This window comes from Cricetulus griseus, chromosome 8 (assembly GCF_003668045.3).
Source record: "Cricetulus griseus strain 17A/GY chromosome 8, alternate assembly CriGri-PICRH-1.0, whole genome shotgun sequence".
Classification (NCBI taxonomy): domain Eukaryota; kingdom Metazoa; phylum Chordata; class Mammalia; order Rodentia; family Cricetidae; genus Cricetulus; species Cricetulus griseus.
In genome coordinates, this window is record NC_048601.1 from 98,913,790 (window position 1) to 98,936,191 (window position 22,402).

General features: G+C 43.6%; 6 non-coding genes across 6 annotated transcripts; 5 read left to right on the forward strand and 1 right to left on the reverse strand.

Moving 5' to 3' along the window:
* Positions 1–5,365: 5,365 nt before the first annotated feature.
* Trnac-gca lies at positions 5,366–5,437 on the forward strand. Its single transcript has one exon. It is a non-coding gene; the product is annotated as a tRNA-Cys (tRNA).
* A 1,455-nt stretch (positions 5,438–6,892) lies between these two features.
* On the forward strand, positions 6,893–6,964 carry Trnac-gca. The gene has a single exon. It is a non-coding gene; the product is annotated as a tRNA-Cys (tRNA).
* A 1,241-nt stretch (positions 6,965–8,205) lies between these two features.
* Trnac-gca lies at positions 8,206–8,277 on the reverse strand. The gene has a single exon. It is a non-coding gene; the product is annotated as a tRNA-Cys (tRNA).
* A 7,409-nt stretch (positions 8,278–15,686) lies between these two features.
* Positions 15,687–15,758, forward strand: Trnac-gca. Its single transcript has one exon. It is a non-coding gene; the product is annotated as a tRNA-Cys (tRNA).
* Positions 15,759–17,224: 1,466 nt separating this feature from the next.
* On the forward strand, positions 17,225–17,296 carry Trnac-gca. Its single transcript has one exon. It is a non-coding gene; the product is annotated as a tRNA-Cys (tRNA).
* A 4,161-nt stretch (positions 17,297–21,457) lies between these two features.
* Positions 21,458–21,529, forward strand: Trnac-gca. The gene has a single exon. It is a non-coding gene; the product is annotated as a tRNA-Cys (tRNA).
* The last annotated feature ends 873 nt before the right edge of the window (positions 21,530–22,402 follow it).

Sequence of the window (22,402 nt, forward strand, 5' to 3'; positions counted from 1 at the left end):
CTGAGAAGCTTCTGCAAGGCAAGGGACACAATCAGTAAGACAATATGACCAACCACAGAGTGGGAAAAGATCTTCACCGATCCCACTTCTGACAGAGGGCTGATTTCCAAAATATATAAGGAGCTCAAGAAGCTAGCCACCAAAACAACAAACAATGAAATTAAAAAGTGGGGTGCAGAACTAAACAGAGAATTCTCAACAGAGGAATCTGAAATGGCTGAAAGACACTTAAGAAAGTGTTCAAAATCCTTGGCCATCAGAGAAATGCAACTTAAAACAACTCTGAGATACAACCTCACACCTGTCAGAATGGCTAAAATCAAAAATACCAATGACAATCTAAGCTGGAGAGGGTGTGGAGAAAAAGGAACACTTCTCCATTGCTGGTGGGAGTGCGAACTTGTAAGACCACTCTGGAAATCAGTATGGCGGTTGTTCAGAAAAATGGGAATCAGTCTACCTCAAGATCCAGCCATTCCTCTCTTGGATATATACCCAAATAGTGCATGTTCATACAACAAGGACATATGTTCAACCATGTTCATAGCAGCATTGTTTATAATAGCCAGAACCTGGAAGCAACCTAGATGCCCCTCAACTGAAGAATGAATAGAGAAAATGTGGTGCATTTATACAATGGAGTACTACTCAGCAGAAAAAAGCAATGGAATCTTGAAATACCCAGGCAAATGGATGGAACTAGAAGAAACCATCCTGAGTGAGGTAACCCAGTCACAAAAAGACAAACATGGTATGTACTCACTCATATATGAATTTTAGACATAGAACAAAGGATTACCAGCCTTTAATCCTCTTTACCAAAGAAATTAGGAAACATGAAGGACTCTAAGGGATAAATGGACCCCAGGAATGGGAAGTGGCTTGAACTCCTGAGCTAATTGTTAGCATGAGGGTAGGGGAGAGGGAGCTGCCACAATAAGACCAGGAGAAGAAGAGTAGAGGAGAGGAAATGGAGGAGCAGAAATATTGAGTCGGGGGCAGAATAGAGGAGAGAGAAAAGGATGAGAGATACCATATTAGAGGCAGCCACTATAGGTCCAAGAAGAGATCTGGAACTAAGGATATCTCCAGAGACCTACAAGGATGACACGATCTGACAATCCAGGCAATGGTGAAGAGGATAACCTAAAAGCCCTTCCCTTAAAATGAGAATGATGACTTCTCTTTATGCCATCCTAGAGCCCTCATCCAGTGGCAGACAGAAGCAGAGACAGACATCTACAGATATACACTGAGCTGAAATCTGGAATTTAGTTGAAGAGAGGGAGGAATGAAGATCGAAGGGGTCTGTACCAGGTTGGAGAAACCCACAGAAACAGTTGGCCTGAACAATGGGAAGCATATCTGACCATGTTGTCCGGGAGGACAGTACAAGACTGATCCAGACCCCTGAACATGGATGTCAATGAGGAGGCCTCTGCACTCCAGGGAGCATCTGGTAGTGGATTAGTATTTTCCCTGGTGTAAGAAGGGACTTTGAGAGTCCATCCCACGTGAAGGGATACATTCTGGTCCTGGACACATGGGGAAGGGCCCAGGACCAGCACAGGAAGATTTGGTGGACTTTGCAGAGCCCCTGTTGAGGGCCCTACCCTGCCTGGGGAGTGGAGGGTAGATGGGGTGGGGGTAGGTTGGAGGCGGGAGAGGAGGAATAGGGGTGAGGGAAGGGAGAGGGAGAAGGGACTTACATGTGAAACAAGCTTGTTACCTAACTTGAACTAATAAAAAAATTTTAAATAGAAAAAAAGATTTTCTTTGGTTGATGATTCTATTTCCTCTAGTGTGTCTTCAACTCGTGAGATTCTCTCTTCCATCTCTTGTATTCTGTTGGTTATGCTTACGTCTGTTGTTCCTGATCATTTACCCAACTTTTCTATTTCCAGCAGTCTCTCAGATTGTGCTGTCTTTATTGTCTCTATTTCAGTTTTTAGATCTTGAACTGTTTCCTTGAGAGATTTGTTGATATCTTGTATTTTTGTTTGTTTGTTTTTTCTTCCATTTCTTTAAGGGATTTTCCCATGCCCTTTTTGAGGTACTTTGTCATTTTCCTGAAGATGTTTTTAAGGTCATTCTCTTCTGCTTCCTCTGCATTGTGATGTTCAGCTCTTGCTAGTGTATGGGTCCTAGTCTCTGGTGGTGTCATATTGGGATTTCTGTTGTTGAATGTGATTTTACATTGACCTCTTTCCTCCTTTCTTCTGGTGGATGTAGCAGGAGTCTCTTCCTCTACTGGTGGGTATGGGACCAAGGTTCCCCTCTGGTAGATACAAACAGTTCCAATACTCTGGTGTCTGTCCTCTTGTCATGAATGCAGGCAGAACTGCCAGCGGGGCCTTGGCAGTTTCTGGGTGTGTTGGGTCCCACTGCTGATCTCCACAACTTTTAATTTATTATCATTATTATTTTTTGAGACATGGTTTCTCTGTGTAGTCCTGGCTCTCCTGGTACTTGCTCTTTAGTCCAGGATGGTTTGGAATTCATAGATCCACCTGATTCAGCCTCCAGCATGCTGGGACTCAAGGTGTGTGCCACCACTACCCAGCATAACCACAATTTTTAAAAAATTGGGTTTATGTCCCACTGAGTGAGTTGGAACACCTATCTGACAACGCTACAATGACCATGAATCTGAGACTAACTGGGGCAAAGGCCCTTGAAGAAAACCTACTAATATTTCTTTTGCTAAATGAACATGGCAATAAAATGACTCCTAATGACACATCGCTATTCCCATAGATCAGTGCTTTGCTCAATCCATATGAGAGACGCTTCTCCTCATAGTATATGGAAATTAAACCATAGACCCACAACTGGACAATGTACAGAGAATGAGAGACTTTGCAGCACTCAGTCATAAATGGGATGTCTTTATCAAACCCTTCCACTCAAGTCTCAGGGTTCTGTCTTGAAGACAAAGTTTGGAGCCAAAGGTGATGGATGACTCCAAGGAAACAGTGTCATCCATTTTGTATTTTGCTCTGACCTCTTGCTCCTTTTCATTGTAGATTTGTGTAAGAGTGATGAGCAATACCATGTGACACAGTCAACAACAGGCTGTCTTGGAATCTCCTCTGACATCATTAGTCCAAAACTCTGCACTTTAGCCTCTGGCAGATTTTTAAGACAAGGACAAGCAGGCACATTCTTTGCCAAAACATCATGATGACTAAGTTTCTTCCTCTCTAAGCTGTTTGAGCTGGACCTCTACTACCACATTGCTCTGAGCACCGTTTCCCAAACTCCTATAAGCATGGCATATGAACCCCCACTTAACACATTCATCTGCTTTTCTAAACCAAAGTCCCTTCTTCTTCCATAATCCTCCAACAAACAGCATGGTCAAGTCTGTCTTTACAATAACTCAGGCCCTGATATCAATTGCTCACTTACTATTATGTGTTATTATAGTGGTCCTTATAGTTACTATACTGTCCTAGTGCTATGAACACACCACGATCCAGGCAACTTGTAAGGAAAGCACTTATTGATGGGGGATTGCTTACAATTTCTGAGGTTAGTTCATCATCACCATGGTGAGAAGTATCACACAGAGGTAGTAAATGACAGTTAACATCTGATCCACAAAAAGGAGGCAGAGAGTAACATTGGGCCTGAAATGGGATTTGAAACCATAACGCCCCCAACCAGTGACATATCTCCTCCACAGTCCATACCTCCCAATCCTTCCTAAACAGTCCCCAAGTACAAATCGAATTTATGAACCTATAAGCGTTGTTTTCATTCTAACAGCTACACTATTTCATGAAAAATCTTTAAATTAAATGTCCAGATTATCAGCATAGAGTGTGGGAAGAATTATAGGTCACATGAGGGACACAAAGGCTAGAAGTTTTCTTACTATTTACATCATACACGAAGGCTTGATATCCCAAAAGAAGGAATGTCTTTTTGTTAAGAAACATTGGAGAAGCTGGGCTGTGGTGGTGCACGACTTTAATCCCAGCACTCGGGAGGCAGAGGCAGGTGGGATCTCTGTGAGTTCGAAACCAACCTGGTCTACAAGAACTAGTTCCAGGTCAGCCTCCAAAGCCACAGAGAAAACCTGTCTCGAAAAAAAAAAAAACAAAGAAAAAAGAAACATTGGAGAACTTGGAATCTGGGAAAGAGAGACTTTCTCACAGAAGAGATGGTGGTAAAGAAGCATCTCATGGTGAAGGTGAAGAAAGTCACAGGGCCTTTATCATCCAACAGACCTTTAGGGTCAACCAGAACAAAAGGATCAGGAGCCCAATTCACTCCTGGAAGACAAAGTAGAAATGTTCATTATCTGATGACCTATGTATGGAAAATTGTTCTTAAAGTATTTCATAAAGAACTTAAGATCTGTGGAAAATGTACACGTGTAAAGGAAATGATATAGTATAACCATAAGGCTGACATTAGCTTCAGGAATATCAAAAGTTCTACCAGATGACTTCTTTCTGTTTAGAATGATGCACATTCAACATACACAGTGTTAAAAAAATCATCATGATAAAAACATAGGCGGTCAATCAACTAAAGGTTGGGACATGAAATTAATGGGAAAGAGAGTATTAAAGAAGCATGGAAATACACTTTGCATCTATTAAGTCAGTTAGTTACTGATGTCTAGACCTGATTAAATAAGGCATACCATGGTGTATGTATTTTATGTAAGTGCACAGAGAAGAGAGAATGGTTTCCTTTGTGTGACAGGAGCAATAAGAAAAGAATTTGTAGAGGCTTTGTGCTTCTTTCTCAATAATGTTTTACATTAATAATGAGTTTTCACAATAATTGAATTGTGTCATATATGTTGATGAAAACAAATGGCAATGAGTCTATGTAGTGGTGATAGACCTGAAGGCCACGGTAGAGACCACATCTTCAGCATTCCCTGACCCTCTGTGTCCTCCTGTTGTGCTGTCATAGCTCATGGATGACAAACTCGGGCCTGAAGAGACATCTTTACCATCAACTCAGAAACCACCCTCAGGGGCTAACGCACAGATCATCCATAGGCTGGAGAGATGAAGTCACATGCAGGGACCACATAGTTCTCCAAAGAAGTTAGGCAGGATCTCTTCACACTGAGGGCATGGGAATAACTGAAGAAGTCATGCATGTAAATCTAATGACCTTTTCCATGGCTTATGTCTCTCTGTCCCTAGTTGTGCTATTCACATAAGCTGATATGTGTGTGGGAGGAGCTGACATGACAAGAGCAGACTAGAGAGGCACCTGTCTGGGATGAGTTTGTGGAGACAGTGGTGCCGGAAATTCCAGGTATAAATTATAAGTTGTAGGAATGTTGAACATACTATGAAGTTGAAAAGAACTTATTAAACGTTTCTGACAGAGAGGGGGTATAGCTCAGGGGTAGAGCATTTGACTGCAGATCAAGAGGTCCCTGGTTCAAATCCAGGTGCCCCCTATCATAAATTCATTTATGAATTGTCTTCTATTCATGAATTGTCTTCTGTTTATTCCACGTTTGATCCTAAACAGAGTTGCCTCTTTTTACATGCTCAATGTCCCTCCTACTCTTATTAAATGTCTCCATTATTGTTGTATATATCTAGTTTCTCTGGCTGTGCAGCCTTTAAAGAGAAGGCAAGGACTATGATATAGAAATCTGCAATTTCCAGGCACTTGAGCCTTACAGACAGCCATTGTCCAGGGACCATAAATGAAAGTCATACCATAAATTATCTTCCTCCATGCTCTCTCCTGAACATGTGGTCAGAACTAAGAAGACAAAGCCCAGAACTGGGCTGGCAGTGGAGGGTGGGCATTTCCCATGTGAGCTTTTCCCCCCTTCAGATGGGTGGAGTACACTAGGAAAACATGGCCTACAGAGTAAACTAAGCAGGGCTCTTGGGGCTCCCAGAGACTGAAGAGGCAATCATGGCACCTGCAGGGAACTGTGCTAGGTCCAGTGTATATATGGTTGTTTAGCTTAGGGTTTTTGTGGGACTCCAAATAGTGGGAGTGAAGATGTCTCTCACTCTTTCCCATGCTCTCAGTTTATTTTTTCCTATTGGGTTGCCCCGTCCATCCTTGATGTGAGGGTTTTTGCTAGTCTCCTTGCATCTCATTGTGCAGTGTTTATTGATATCACCAGAAGTTCTGCTCTTTTCTGAAGGGAAATGGAGGAGCAGTGGTTCTTGAGTGGAAGGAGGAGCATGAGGGGTGACTGGCAGCATTGGAGGGATGGGAGGCTGAGGTTGGGATGCGTTGTATGAGAAAAGAATCAATAAAAATTCAAAGGAAAATGTATGGGCCTGAAAACTTCAGAGCTGAGGAGGGCATCTCACCAGACAGGTCTGGCTGCTCCTGGAAAGTAGGTCAGAGAGGATCTGTAATTTAACTTTATAATTAGAATATTTCACCCTCAGATGAAGTTTATTAGTGGGTGCACTGGTACCAGTGGGGTATAGATCTGGGAAGAATTACACCCGATAGTGTGTCAGTCAGAATTGTACACAGAGATTGTAGAGACACAACAGACACTGGGTCCCTCCCAGAGAGTCTGACCAAGGAATTCTCAGTGGACAGAGAACTTCCCCTTTGCCTACTCCTGACTCCCACTCACCTCCAAAGGACATCTAAGCAGGCAGTGTATTTACATATGGCTCCATTGGATGGGTTGAGAAAGGGTGTAGTAGCAGGCATTCTGAATTTATTCCTTCTGTCTCAGCTAGGATCTAAAGCAGGAGGATGCTAGTCATTCCTGAGGACATGGCAGTCATGTGCAGAGACAGCTCAGGGCTGGGCCTCATAGGAGGAAGCAGATGATGGCAGAGAATTGGCAAGTGTACCTGTGTTGCGAACAGTCAGGGAGTGGCCATGCAGGTTCTGAGGGCCTGTGAGACATTTATATACAGGTGGGGGTATAGCTCAGAGGTAGAGCATTTGACTGCAGATCAAGAGGTCCCTGGTTCAAATCCAGGTGCCCCCTTTCCATGTGATTTTTGGAACCTATGTGACCATATTCACGGTATAGACCTACTTGTGTCAGATGGCTTTGGATTTACCCAGCGATGGCAGGTCTCTGCTATCACCCATCAGATTCCACACTAGTGTAAAAATTTAACAGCTGATGGTGTATATATGTTCATTGTTCTCAAGTCTTCAAAGTCATCAAGTCCTCAGCATTTTTAGAACACAGAGTGAGTTCTCTTAACCTAGAAATTCAGTGTTTAATTATAAATAACCATCGGTGGTTCTCAGTCAGAGTATGGAAGTCAACACACAGATGCAGTGAGCAGTAGGCAATGGACTCTAAAGAAAATGGAGTGAGGCCGGGCGTTGGTGGCACATGTCTTTAATCCCAGCACTCGGGAGGCAGAGACAGATGGATCTTTGACTTCTTGGCCAGGCTGATGGAGAAGCGAGTGCCAGGATAGGCTCCAAAGCTAAACAAAGAAAACCTGTCTCAAAAAACCAATAAAATATAATGAAGTAAATGGAATTAGGGGTACTGGAATGGTATTCCCCAGCAGTTGGAGAACACTTATTGGCTCATCAGAACTGGTGATTTGGGATCCCAGGCTGCCAGAGGTGACATATCAGAGCCACAGATCATATGGATTCAATAGACCACAGGGGTAATGCTAATGGGCCTGGTTCACAGCCTGTGGTGGCTCCTGACTGGCATCTGTTCTAAAGGCTTAACATCTGTGCTGTGGCACCCATGTGACCATGTTTTAAATGTCACTCCTTGTAACAAACTTCCCACCAAAGACCCTGACTTTTCCTCAGAGTCTCAGTCTCAATAGGAGACAAACTCATGGATCAAGACTTTCCTCAGAAGGAGCAGGAGCCAAGGCACATGGCTTGTAGCATGTGGGCAGTAGCATGTAAGGCACACCCTTTCTGGGGGTTCAGCAGGGCCTTCCCAAGTGGTTGACTTTGGAAAGTTGCCAGAGTAAGAATCCCACTCCTCAACCTGATAGGACTCCTCTTTGCTGACTTCCTGCACTGACTGAGCCCTGTGCAGCCTTGGAGGACAAGCCTGTACCACAACATATGTGTGACCTGAATGAGTCTCACATTGAGTCCAGGACTAGCTCCTGTCAGAGAGGAGACCAGGGACCAGGCCTGAGCAGAATACAGGACACAGGGAACACAGTATATTGGTTGTCTCTACGTTAACCAGTACTTCAAATTTTGTCTGTTGTATCTAAAAGATACAGTAGGAAGGGGTACCTGGATTTGAACCAGGGACCTCTTGATCTGCAATCAAATGCTCTACCCCTGAGCTATACCCCCACCTGCTTCATGCACATCTAATAAACATCTTTGAACCTGTATGGCCACTCCCTGAAATGTGTACTTGCTAGTAGTCTGCTGTCATCTGCTTTCTCCTGTGAGGCCCAGCCCTGAGCCAACTGCACACCTTTCTTCCTCCTCCTCATGTCCTGTTCCCTCCTATCCTAATCCACAGCTGGGACAGAAGCACTGATGCCCAGAAGCCTGCATACAGCTCCTCCTACAGCCCCACCTGTAAAACCAAGCTCAAGGATTGGGTCTTCAGCAATTAATGGTTTATGAGGAGAGAGAACAGTTTTTTAAATGGTGTGACTCATGGTATGTCAACATTATTCCTTTGGATGGCTCCACACCCAGAAATGTGGGGATAGTAAAAATTGGGGGACACTAAGCTGGGGGTGTAAAGGTGGGATGGATCTGTGAAGAGGAGTTAAAAGCAGGCATTGAAGGTGAATATGATCAAAATGCATTGTATGAACTTCACAAAAACTAATGAAAATATTTTCAAAGAAACTTTTTTCCCTTCAATGATAGGGTCTTACCATCAGGTTGTGAATAGATGGCAATTCTCTTGGGGTTCATGGAGCCCAGTTGGCCACATATTCAGCCAAGTATAACTGATTCCTGGCCCTGGAGGTTTTATTTGGTGGCATTTCAATTCATGTGATATAGGGATATGATGGGGGAAGTACTTCTGTGTATCTTATTGATTGTTTAATAAAGTTCTGCTTGGCCAATGAAACCACAAGTTAGGCAGGACTAGGAGTCAATGAGGATTCTGGGAAATGTAGTAGAGAAGTGGTGATCCAGGCAGGAAGTGACATAGCAAGGAGACTCACATTTAAGGGAAGGAGAAACAGGAAGGGCCTCTTTTCCCCTCTGCTCCTGCTCCAGCAGCACAATGTGATCCACCGACAGGGAGAGACGCCAATAAGGCGTCCATAAGATAAGTCTCATAAAATATATAGATGTATGATAATTGAGACTGAGCTAACAGGTGAGGAATCCTAGTCATTGGCCAAGCAGCATTGAACCTAATACAAGTTTCTTTGTATTCATTTGGGCCTAATTAGGTGGGGTGGCTGGCGTAAAGCTCACACGTGGCGGTGGGGCTCAGGCGGCTTTGGGCAGAAAGAGTTATCGTAACAGGTGTATATTTTAGGAAACCTCTGTTGAAGTAGGCTTCTATATCAGTTTTCAAAGGGCCAGTGGTAATTTTCTCTCCCCTTTGTAAATCTCTTTCCCTTCTTTCCCATCCCCCTTCCTGGTTAAATCTTCTATTCTAATTTCCCATTACCTCTCCATAGTGCTATATGCTCTTTTCCCTTCTTTTGATGATCCTCTCCTACCACATGGTTTCTTAATAGGTACCTAACCTCTGTGGTTATTTCAGATGTAACTCACAGATCAAATGTTTAAAAGCTTATATCCACATATATAGAAAAATCCAATATTTGATTTTTGATTATTTGAACCTCATTCAGGATGATTGTTTCTAGCTCCATCCATTTTCCTGAAATTTTGAAATCTTCCTTTTTCTTAATGTCTGAATAATAGTCCATTGTGTACATGTCCCACAATTTCAATATCCAATGATCAGTTGATGGATGTCCAGCATGTTTCCTGTCTCTGGATATTATAAACAGGGCAGCAATGAAAATGGATGAGTAAGTACCTTTTCAGTACAAGGGAGAGTCCTTTGGATAGATACTTAAGGATGGGATTGCTGCATCTTGGGGATGACTGATTCTCTGAAGCCAACACTTGTTTATGTTGTAAACATGGAGAAGCTAAGCTGGTGCTCAACTTCCTCATCTGTATTGAGAAATACTCATGGTGCTGGAAGGTCCATACATTACCAGAGGAGATAGGTAATCATCAATATCACCCAGATAAAACCCTGTTTCCTATAACAGTCATCTTCTTCTGAGACACACTGGTTCAATATTGACATGAATGTTATGGGAGTAATCACAACTTTTTTTTCAGTCTTATTTTTTTTCAACTTTTATTTGTATTAGAAACAGGATTGCTTTACATGACAATCCCAGTTCCCTTCTCCCTCTTCTCCTCCCCTAACAACCCCCCTCCCAGTAAAACCCTACCCATCATATATCCTTTCTGCTCCCCCTTAGGCCATCCATAGGGGGTCCTCAGAGTCTAACGTATCCTTTGGGATAGGGCCTAGCTCCACCCCCATGTGTCTTGACTCAGGGAGTATTTCTCTATGTGGAATGGGCTCCCAAAGTCCACACCTATGCTAGGGATAAGGACTGAACTACTACAAGAGGTCCCGTAGATTTCCGAGGTTTCCTCACTGAAATCCATGTTCCTGGGTTCTGGATCATTCCCATGCTGGTTTCCCAGCTATCAGTCTGGGGAGCAAGAGTTCCCTGATGTTCAGGTCAGCTGTTTCTGTGGGTTTCACCAGCCTGGTCTGGACCCCTTTGCTTTTCACCGTCCTTCTCTGCGACTGGATTCCAGTTCAGTCCAGCGATTATTTGTGGGTGTCTCCTTCTACTTTCACCAGCTGTTAGATGTAGGCTATAGGATGCCATATAAGACAGTCATCAATTTCATCATCAGAGGAGGGCATTTAAGGTAGCCTCTCCTCTGTTGCTTAGATTGTTAGCTGGTGTCATCTTTGTAGCTCTCCAACCTTTCCCTACTGCCTGATTTCTCGATAAACCTAAAATGTCTCCTTCTATTATGATATCTCCATTTTCTTCTATTCTTCCCCTGACTCAACCTTTCTGCTCCCTCATGTCCTCTGCATCCCTCCTCTTCTCCCCTTCTCATTCTCAAGCTCCCTCCCCTCCTTCCTGTGCCCCGAATTTGCTCAGGAGATCTTGACCCTTTCCCCTTACCCAGGGGACCATGTATGTAACGCTTAGGGTCCTCCTTCTTTATTAGTTTCTTTGGCAGTGTGGATTGTAGGCTGGTAATCCTTTACTCTATTTCTGAAATCCACATATGAATGAGTACATACCATGTTTGTCTTTTTTTGACTGGGTTACCTCACTCAGAATGGTTTCTTCTAGTTCCATCCATTTGCCTGCAAATTTCAAGATTCCATTGTTTTTTTTCCGCTGAGTAGTACTCCATTGTGTAAATGTACCACATTTTCTCTATCCATTCTTAGGTTGAGGGGCATCTAGGCTGCTTCCAGTTTCTGGCTATTACAAATAGTGCTGCTATGAACATCATTGAACAGATATCCTTGTTGTACAAATGTGCATCTTTTGGGTATATGCCTAGGAGTGGAATTGCTGGATCTTGTGGTAGACTGACTCCCATTTTTGGAGAGTCTCCATACTGATTTCCAAAGTGGCTGTACAAGTTGGCACTCCTGCCATCAGTGGAGAAGTGTTCCCCTTTCTCCACATCCTCTCTGGCATAAACTTTCATTGGTGCTTTTGATTTTGGCCATTCTGACAGGAGTAAGATGGTATCTCAGAGTTGTTTTGATTTGCATTTCCATGATGGCTAAGGATGTTACTTTCTTATGTGTCTTTCAGCCATTTTAGATTCCTCTATTGAGAATTGTGTATTTAGTTCTGTACCACACTTTTTAATTGGATTGTTTAGTGTTTTGGTGACTAGCTTCTTGAGTTCTTTGTATATTTTGGAGATCAGCCCTCTGTCAGATGTGGGGTTGCTGAATATCTTTTCCCAGTCTATGTGCTGTCCTTTTGTCTTTCTGACTGTGTCCTTTTCCTTACAGAGCTTAGCTTTGGTCTTTTCATGGTATCCCATATTTCCTGGACGTTTTGTGTTAGGGATTTGATAGACTTAAGATTTTCTTTGGTTGATGATTCTATTTCCGCTTGTGTGTCTTCAACTCCTGAGATTCTCTCTTCCATCTCTTGTATTCTGTTGGTTATGCTTACATCTGTAGTTCCTGATCATTTACCCAACTTTTCTATTTCCAGCATTCCCTCAGATTGTGTTTTCTATTGTCTGTATTTCAGTTTTTAGATCTTGAGCTGTTTCCTTGAGAGATTTGTTGATATGTTGTATTTTGTGTTCATTTTTTCTTCCATTTCTTTAAGGGATTTTTTCATGTTCTTTTTCTGGTCCTCTATCATTTTCCTGAAGATGTTTTTAAGGTCATTCTCTTCTGCTTCATCTGCATTGTGAAGTTCAGGTCTTGCTGGTGTAAGGTTCCTAATCTCCAGTGGTGTCATATTGGGTTTTCTGTTGTTGAATGTGCTTTTACATTGACCTCTTCTCATCCTTTCTTCTGGTGTTTGTAGCAGGGCTGTCTTCCTCTCCTAGTGGTTATGGGACCAAGGTTCCCATCTGGTACATGCAAAAAGTTCCAATACTCTGGTGTCTGTCCTCTTGTCACGGATGCAGGCAGAACTGCCAGTGGGGCCTCGACAGTTTCCGGGTGTGTTGGGTCCTGCTGCTGATCTTCACAACATTTAATTTATTATCATTATTATTTTTTGAGAAAGGGTTTCTCTGTGTAGTCCTAATTCTCCTGGTACTTGCTCTTTAGTCCAGGATGGTTTGGAATTCATAGATCCACCTGATTCAGCCTCCAGCATGCTGGGACTCAAGGTGTGTGCCACCACTACCCAGCATAACCACAACTTTTAATAAATGCTTTTATGCCACACTGCGTGAGTTGGAACACCTATCTGACAATGCTACAATGACCATGAATCTGAGACTACCTGGGGCAAAGGCCCTTGGAGAAAACCTACTAATATTTCTTTTACTAAATGAACATGGCAATAAAATGACTCCTAATGACACATCGCTATACCCATAGATCAGTGCTTTGCTCAATCCATATCAGAGACTCTTCTCCTCATAGTATATGGAAATTAACCCAGAGACCCACAACTGGACAATGTACAGAGAATGAGAGACTTTGCAGCACTCAGTCCTAAATGGGATGTCTTTAGCAAACTCTTCCTCTCAAGTCTCAAGGTTCTGTCTTGTAGATGAGGTTTAGAGCCAATGGTGATGGATGACTCCAAGGAAACAGTGTCATCCATTTTGTATTTTGCTTGCCCCTCTTGCTCCTTTTCATTGTTGATTTGTGTAAGAGTGATGAGCAATACCACATGCCAGAGTCAACAACAAGCTGTCTTGGAATCTCCTCTGACAACATTAGTCCAAAACTCTGCACTTTAGCCTCTGGCAGATTTTTAAGACAAGGCAAGCAGGCACATTCTTTGCCAAAACATCATGATGACTAAGTTTCTTCCTCTCTAAAGCTGTTTGAGCTGGACCTCTACTACCACATTGCTCTGAGCACCGTTTCCCAAGCTCCTATTAGCATGGCATATGAAGCCCCACTTAACCCATTCATCTGCTTTTCTAAACCAAAGTACCTTCTTCTTCCATAATACTCCAACAAACAGCATGGTCAAGTTTGTCATTGCAACAACTCAGGCCCTGATATCAATTGCTCACTTACTATTATGTGTCATCATAGTGTTACTTATTGTTCTATATAGAACAGTATATAGAACTATACTGTTCTAGTGCCATGAACACACCATGATCAAGGCAACTTGTAAAGAAAGCACTATTTGATGGGGGATTGCTTACAATTTCTGAGGTTAGTCCATCATCACCATGGTGGGTAGTATAGTACCAGGTATCACACAGAGGTAGTAAATGACAGTTAACATCTGATCCACAAAAAGGAGGCAGAGAGTAACATTGGGCCTGATATGGGATTTGAAACCATAAAGCCCCCTTCCAGTGACTCAACTACTCCATAGTCCATACCTCCCAATCCTTCTTAAACAGTCCCGAAGTACAAACCAAACTTACGAATGTATAGGGTTTGGTCTCATTCTAACAGCTACATTATTTCATGAAAGATCTTTAAATTAAATGTCCAGATTATCAGCATAGAGTGTGGGAAGAATTATAGGACACACGAGGGACACAAAGGCTAGAAGTTTTACTTCTATTTACCTCTCACATGAAGGCTTGATATCCCAAAAGAAGGAATGTCATTTTGTTAAGAAACATTGGAGAAGCTGGGCTGTGGTGGTGCACGACTTTAATCCCAGCACTCGGGAGGCAGAGGCATGTTGATCTCTGTGAGTTTGAGACCAGCCTGGTCTACAAGAGCTAGTTCCAGGACAGCCTCCAAAGCCACAGAGAAAACCTGTCTTGAAAAAAACAAATAAACGAAAAAGGAACACTGGAGAACTTGGAATCTGGGAAAGAGAGACTTTCTCACAGAAGAGATGGTGGTAAAGAAGCATCTCATGGTGAAGGTGAAGGAAGTCACAGGGCCTTTATCATCCAACAGACCTTTAGGGTCAACTAGAACAAAAGGATCTGGAGCCCAGGTCACTCCTGGAAGACAAAGAAGAAATGTTCATTATCTGATGACCTATGTATGGAAAATTGTTCTTAAAGTATTTCATAGAGAACTTAAGATCTGTGGGAAATGTACACGTGTAAAGGAAATGATATAGTATAACCATAAGGCTGACATTAGCTTCAGGAATATCAAAAGTTCTACCAGATGACTTCTTCCTGTTTAGAATGATGCACATTCAACATACACAGTGTTAACAAATCATCATGATAAAAACATAGACGGTCAACCAACTAAAGGTTGGGACATGAAATTAATGGGAAAACAGAATCAAAGGAGCATGAAAATAAACTTTGCATATATTAAGTCAGATAGTTATTGATGTCTAGACCTGATTGAATAAGGCATACCATGGTGTATGTATTTTATGTAAGTGCACAGAGAAGAGAGAATGGTTTCCTTTGTGTGACAGGAGCAATAAGAAAAGAATTTGTAGAGGCTTTGTGCTTCTTTCTCAATAATGTTTTACATTAATAATGAGTTTTCACAATAATTGAATTGTGTCATATATGTTGATGAAAACAAATGGCAATGAGTCTATGTAGTGGTGATAGACCTGAAGGCCACGGTAGAGACCACATCTTCAGCATTCCCTGACCCTCTGTGTGCTCCTGTTGTGCTGTCCTAGCTCATGGATGACAAACTCAGGCCTGAAGAGACATCTTTACCATCTACTCAGAAACCACCCTCAGGGGCTAACTCACAGATCATCCATAGGCTGGAGAGATGAAGTCACATGCAGGGACCACATTGTTCTCCAAAGAAGTTAGGCAGGATCTCTTCACACTGAGGGCATGGGAATAACTGAAGTCATGCAGGTAAATCTAATGTCCTTAGTCATGGCTATGTCTCTCTGTCCCAGTTATGCTGCTCCCACATGCTGATAGTGTGTGGGAGGAGCTGACATGACAACAGCAGACTGGAGAGGCACCTGTCTGGGATGAGTTTGTGGATGCATTGGTGCCATAATGTCCAATATAAAGTATAAGTTGTAGGAATGTTGAACATACTATGAAGTTGAAAAGCACTTATTAAACATTTCTAACAGGGAGGGGGTATAGCTAAGGGGTAGAGCATTTGACTGCAGATCAAGAGGTCCCAGGTTCAAATCCAGGTGCCCCCTATCATAAATTGTCTTCTGTTTATTCCACTTTTGGTCCTAAACAGAGCTGGGACATACAGACCACATCATCATGTGGATGGGTGGCTGCCTCTTGTTACATGCTCAGTGTCCCTCTTACTCTTATTAAATGTCTCCATTCTTGTTGCATATATCCAGTTTCTCTGGCTGTGTTGGTTTTAAAGAGAAGGCAAGGACTATGATATAGAATTCTTCTGAAATTTCCAGGCACTTCAGCCTTACAGACAGCCATTGTCCAGGGACCATAAATGAAAGTCATACCATAAATTATCTTCCTCCATGCTGTCTTCTGAACATGTGGTCAGAAATAAGAAGACAAAGCCCAGAACTGGGCTGGCAGTGGAGGGTGGGCATTACCCATGTGAGCTTTTCCCCCCTTCAGATGGGTGGAGTACACTAGGAGAACATGGCCTACAGCATCAACTAAGCTGGGCTCATGTGGCTCCCAGAGATGAAGAGGCAATCATGGTACCTGCAGGGAACTGTCTAGGTCCAGTGTATATATGGTTGTTTAGCTTGGGGTTTTTGTGGGTCTCGTAATAGTGGGAGTGAAGATGTCTTTCAGTCTTTCCCATGCTCTCAGTACCTTTTTTCCTATTGGGTTGCCCCGTCCACCCTTGATGTGAGGGTTTTTGTCTAATCTCCTTGCATCTCATTGTGCCAGGTTTATTGATATCACCAAAAGGTCTGCTCTTTTCTGAAGGGAAATGGAGGAGCAGTGGTTCTTGTGTGGAAGGAGGAGCATGAGGGGTGACTGGCAGCATTGGAGGGATGGGAGGCTGAGGTTGGGATGCGTTGTATGAGAAAAGAATCAATAAAAATTCAAAGAAAAAGTATGGGCCTGAAAACTTCAGAGCTGAGGAGGGCATCTCACCAGTCAGGCTTGGCTGGTCCTGGAAAGTAGTCTGAGGGGATCTGTAATTTAACTTTATAATTAGAACATTTCACCACTCAGATGAAGTTTATTAAGTGGGTGCACTGGTACCAGTGAGAGTATAGAACTGGAATGAATTACACCTGATAGTGTGTCATTCAGAATTTTACACAGAGATTGTAGAGACACAACAGACACTGGGTCCCTCCCAGAGAGTCTGACCAAGGAGTTCTCAGTGGACAGAAAACTTCCCCTTTGCCTACTCCTGCCTCCCCCTCACTTCCAAAGGACATCTAAGCAGGCAGTGTATTTGCATATTGCTCCATTGGATGGGTTGTAGAAGGCTAGAGCTGCAGGCCCCCTGAATTTAATGCCCCTGCCTCAGCTAGGATCTAAAGCAGGAGGATGCTAGTCATTCCTGAGGACATGGCAGTCATGTGCAGAGACAGCTCAGGGCTGGGCCTCATAGGAGGAAGCAGATGATGGCAGAGAACTGGCAAGTTTACCTGTGATGCTAACAGCCAGGGAGTGGCCATGCAGGTTCTGAGTGTCTGTGAGACATTTACAGACAGGTGGGGGTATAGCTCAGGGGTAGAGCATTTGACTGCAGATCAAGAGGTCCCTGGTTCAAATCCAGGTGCCCCCTTTCCATGTGATTTTTGGAACCTAAGTGACCATTTTCATGGTATAGACCTACTTTCTTGTCTCATATGGCTTTGGACCCAAGCAGTGATGGCAGGTCTCTGCTATCACCCATCAGTGATAGTGTAAAAAATGTGACAGCTGGTTGTGTATATATGGTCATTGTATCTCAAGTCTTCAAATTCATCAAGTCCTCAGCATTTTTAGAACACAGAGTGAGTTCTCTAAACCTAGAAATGCAGTGTTTAACTATAAACAACCATCGGTGGTTCTCAAGCAGAGTATGGAAGTCAAAACACAGATGCAGAGGGCAGTAGGCAATGGACCCTAAAGAAAATGGAATGAGGCCGGTCGTTGGTGGCACGCGCCTTTAATCCCAGCACTCGGGAGGCAGAGGCAGATGGATCTTTGTGACTTCTTGGCCAGGCTGATCGAGAAGCAAGTGCCAGGAAAGGCTCCAAAGCTACACAGAGAAAACCTGTCTCAAAAAAACCTATAAAAAAAATAAAATAAATGTAATGAGGGGTACTGGAAAGGTATTCCCCAGCAGTTGGAGACATATAATTGGCTCATCAGAACTGGTGATTTGGGATCCCAGGCTGCTAGAGGTACATATCAGAGCCACAGATCATATGGATTCAATAGACCACAGGGGTAATGCTAATGAGCCTGGTTCACAGCCTGTAGTGGCTCCTGACTGGCATCTGTTCTAAAGTGTAACATCTGTGCTGTGGCACCCATGTGACCATGTTTTAAATGTCACTCCTTGTAACAAAGTTGCCACCAAAGACCCCGACTTTCTTGGCAGCTGTTGTTATAGGTCTGTGTGAAGGCCCAAGCAGAGCCTCACGGTGCTGGATCTCCGGTGAATACCATGGGAAGCTGCCTGATGTTTTTACTGAAGACAGAGAGGGGACATGCAGACACCATACACTATGCACTGTATTGATGGCCTCAGTTCTTTCTACAGAGAGACTGAGATTTTGTAAACCTAACACAGAATTAAATCCGCACAGTGCTGGGGCACAGTGCCCTTGTCTCTTGTGTGAATTGCCACATCAGTGACAGACTCCAGTGGAGTTTTGGAGGATGTTGAAAGACAAGTTCCTTGTCTCACAAGAGCCTTTCTTGGGATATTTTTCTGCATTGAGTGACAGTGGCTCTGAAGATTCATTGCTGAATCCAGAAGTCTTCTGGAATTCTCCTGTGACACCCTGGGGATGGATAATGGTTAGTAGTCACCAAATTCCAACTGCATGCTTTCTATTTCTAGTAACATGAAAAGATTTGTCTAAAAATCATTAGCTCATCTGGAGAATCACACACACACACACACACACACATACACACACACACTATACAAAGGCACACACACACAATACAAAGGCACACACAATACAAAGGCACACACACACACACACACACAAAGGCACACACACACACACACACACACACACACACACACACACACACACACACACACACACAATACAAAGGCACACACACACAGCCTCTCTGTAAACTGTATATTAAGGTTGTGCTGACTCCACAGTGCATTGAGCTGTGGTAATCTTCTGTTCATGTTATTTGCTTACATATTTGTAGGAATTCACCCATGAGGCTCCTGAGCCTGGTGTTGATGTAATGGTTTTACTTCTTTGGGAAAGTCTTGTTCTATGGATGAAATCTACAGTGGAGGTATGTTTACTAGATAGAATGCAAATGAATATTTTCCCAAGAAGAAGCTTTCTGTGATTGTCCTGATCATCTTAGGCCAATCACAAAAGTTTGCTATAGCCTCCCTGGTTTCCTCTCTCATTCTGTCTCCACACTCTGCATCCTCTGGCTGCTGTCCTCTCTTACATCCTTGGCTCTGTGTGGTCTTTTACCCTCACTGTGATGCTTCCTGAGAAAGGGTCCTCAGGTCAGCAATACCTGAAGCCACTTCAGTGCAGGCTGTGGGCTGAGCTCTGACTACCTGGTCCCTGCTGATGCTGAGCAGATAGATTAGGTCAAGCATGGGGCTAAAATCTCTCTGATTTTAACATTTTTCTTTCAAATATAGGATCAAAAAATGATGAGGCAGGAGAGCAGAGGGTGAAAAGCCCAGAAATGATTTCCCAATACAAGCTTCTGCTGAGGGTCAGAGCCGGGTGGAGTGTAGCAGGCTTTCTTTTGGCTGCCAGTCCCCAAATCATGACATGGAGACTTATTCTTAGCTATGAATGCTCAGCCTTATCTCATGCTCATCCCAGCTGCTTCCTAGAACTTATTTGAACCTGCCTTTTCATTTGCCTTTTGCTTCTAGGTTTTTTAATTTTCTTTCATTTTGTATGTCCTACTTCCTTTCTTACTCTGTCTGGTGCAGGCTGCCTGGATGACTGGCTCTGGGGGTCTCCCTCTCTTTCTCCCCTGTCCTCACCTCTCGCCTTCTTCTATTTATTCTCTCTGCTCACCAGCCTCACCCAGCCCTCCTCTTCCTAGCTATTGGACACTCAGGTTTTTATTAGACTAATCAGGTGCCTTAGGCAGGTAAGCTAAAACATAAACACATCTTTACATAATTAAACAAATGCACCACAAATGCAACACATCTTTGCCCAGTTAAATGCAACTCAAACAAATGCAACAACCTTTACATGGTTAAAGGAATATAACACAACACAAACAAATGCAACACATCATTGCTTAGTTAAAGTAATATTCCACAACAGTGGGGAGAGAACAGCCAGGGTGGGGAACTTGGAGGCAAAACCACAGGAGGGAAGTAGAGCAGGACTCCAGCCCTGCACAGTGGGTCTCCACCTGAGGCCACATACTGCTGTTGGGGAATATTATTTTAAGGTGTGTGACTTTTGTTTATACTGCATTTGTTTAACTCTGTCAAGTTGTGTTTCTGTGCCTGTCTAATACAGCTGGAGGTCCTAATAAAGAGCTGAATGGCCAAGACTGAGGCAGGAGCAAGGAAAGACAGGGCTGGTAGGCAGAGAGGAAAGCTATGAAAAACATGGAGTAAAGAGAAAGAGAACAAAGAGAGGACGCCAGGGGCCACCTAAGCAGCCATGGAGTAAGGAGGAAAGTAAGATACACAGAAGTAAATAAGGTAAAAGTCCAGAGGGCAAAGGTAAATGGATGATTTAAGAAAAGCTGAAAAGCAACAACCCAAGCTGAGGCCTGACATTCATAACTAAGAATAAGACTCTGTGTATAATTTACCTGGGAGCTGGGTTGCAGGACCCTCAAAAGAGCACAAAAATTCAAAAGAGAAAAAACATCTTACCACACATTGCTGAGTAGCAAAGGCTTCAGGGTGCTGGGCACACGTGGATTCTGGGTGTCTTGAGGTAGGCCTGGGAAGGATGTGGTAAATCATGCCTGACAGAGTCCTGTGTGAATTGGATGGTAGAGGTCCTGGAGAGCCCAGAAGATGAGAAGTACCATGTGTCCTAACTACATCCCTGGGTGAGGCAGTGCAAGTGGCCTGTGACAGTGAGGGAGTCTACACAGGTACAAGGGTGAAAATCAGAGGCTCTTTGTCAATCAAGCCCTGCTCCAAGACTCTGTCACTTGCTGATCACATGTTAGCAACCACTGTCCTGTGCCATGCTTCAGACACCAAAGTCTCCAAAGGTCCCTTGTCATCATTGTAGACTTGGTCATTAGCAGGAGTGTTTTTTTGTTCTTAATTTAATCACTGTCTTTTTATTTCACATCTACAGCACAAAAAGGCAGAGAAAAGAGGAATAATACCTAATAGTGTGTAAGTCAGAATTGTTCACAGAGATTGTAGAGACACATCAGACCCTGGGTCCCTCCCAGAGAGTCTGACCACGGAGTTCTCAGGGGACAGAGAACTGTCCCTATTGTCTACTTCTGCCTCCCACTCACCTCCCAAGGTCAGCTAAGCAGCCAGTGTATTTTCATATAGCTCCTTTGGATGGGTTGAAGAGGGCTGTAGCAGCAGACCTCCTGAATTTAATGCCCCTGCTTCAGCTGGGCATTAGGCAGGAGGATGCTAGCCGTTCCTGAGACACTCGTGTGCAGAGACAGCTCAGGGCTGGGCCTCATAAGAGGAAGAATATGATGGCATCGAGTACCTGTGATGTTAATTGCCAGGGAGTGGCCATGCAAGATCTGAGTGTCTGTGAGACATTTACAGACAGGTGGGGGTATAGCTCAGGGGTAGAGCATTTGACTGCAGATCAAGAGGTCCCTGGTTCAAATCCAGGTGCCCCCTTCCCAGGATTCCTTTTGGATGCCAGATCATAAAATATCTCATGTTGTCTTTGAAGAACCAATAAACACCCTGTGACCACTTTGTTCCTTGTCCCTTGTCGTGGATGTTTCCATATTATGTCCTGATCTTTGTTCCCCTGGGTGCTGCATGCTAGTCATGCCCTATCTGTGTGCTGCTTTCTGAGGCCCACTCAGGTCACAGTCACCCATGCTAAGTCATAGATTGTCCTCTAAGGCTGTGAACAGGTGGCTCACTCACTGCAGGAAATTGAGCTTAGAGGATTCTTGGAGTAGAACTAGCTTCTAGTGGCTCTTGCTTTATCTCCTCTCTGGAGCCCCAGGAAGGTGTTCCTCACTTCTGGTTACCCTGCCCTGTCACTACAAGTCCTGTCACCTCTGTGGAAACATATTACCCATTAGTTGTCTTCTATTTAGAATAAAACTTTATGAAGAAAAAGACAAGTTTTATATGTCTGTAAGTACTCAACACTGTAGGGAGACACCGTAACCACGCCTCCTAAGGACTGGCTACAAGTGTACTTAACCACGCCCTGAAGGTGACAGGGTCCAGAAACTACCAAGCTACTCAAGTGTTTATTGAATGAAGATATTACAGGGTGTCATAGTGAGTGTCTTCCTGAGTACTTAGATCATGGAGAATACTCTCCCTGAGCCCTCTCCCTGGTGAAGCCTGTGGGATGGCACCACCCGAGGGATGCTGATGCCTGAGAGATGGTGCAGACACAACCTCTGCCCCATGCTCTTCACAGCTCTTTTCTCTCATTGTCTTAGACTACAGACTATTTCCGGCACAACCCTTCACTGTGCCTCTTCTTGTTATAGAAATGGAAACCCCAAGTCCTCTTGTTATGGG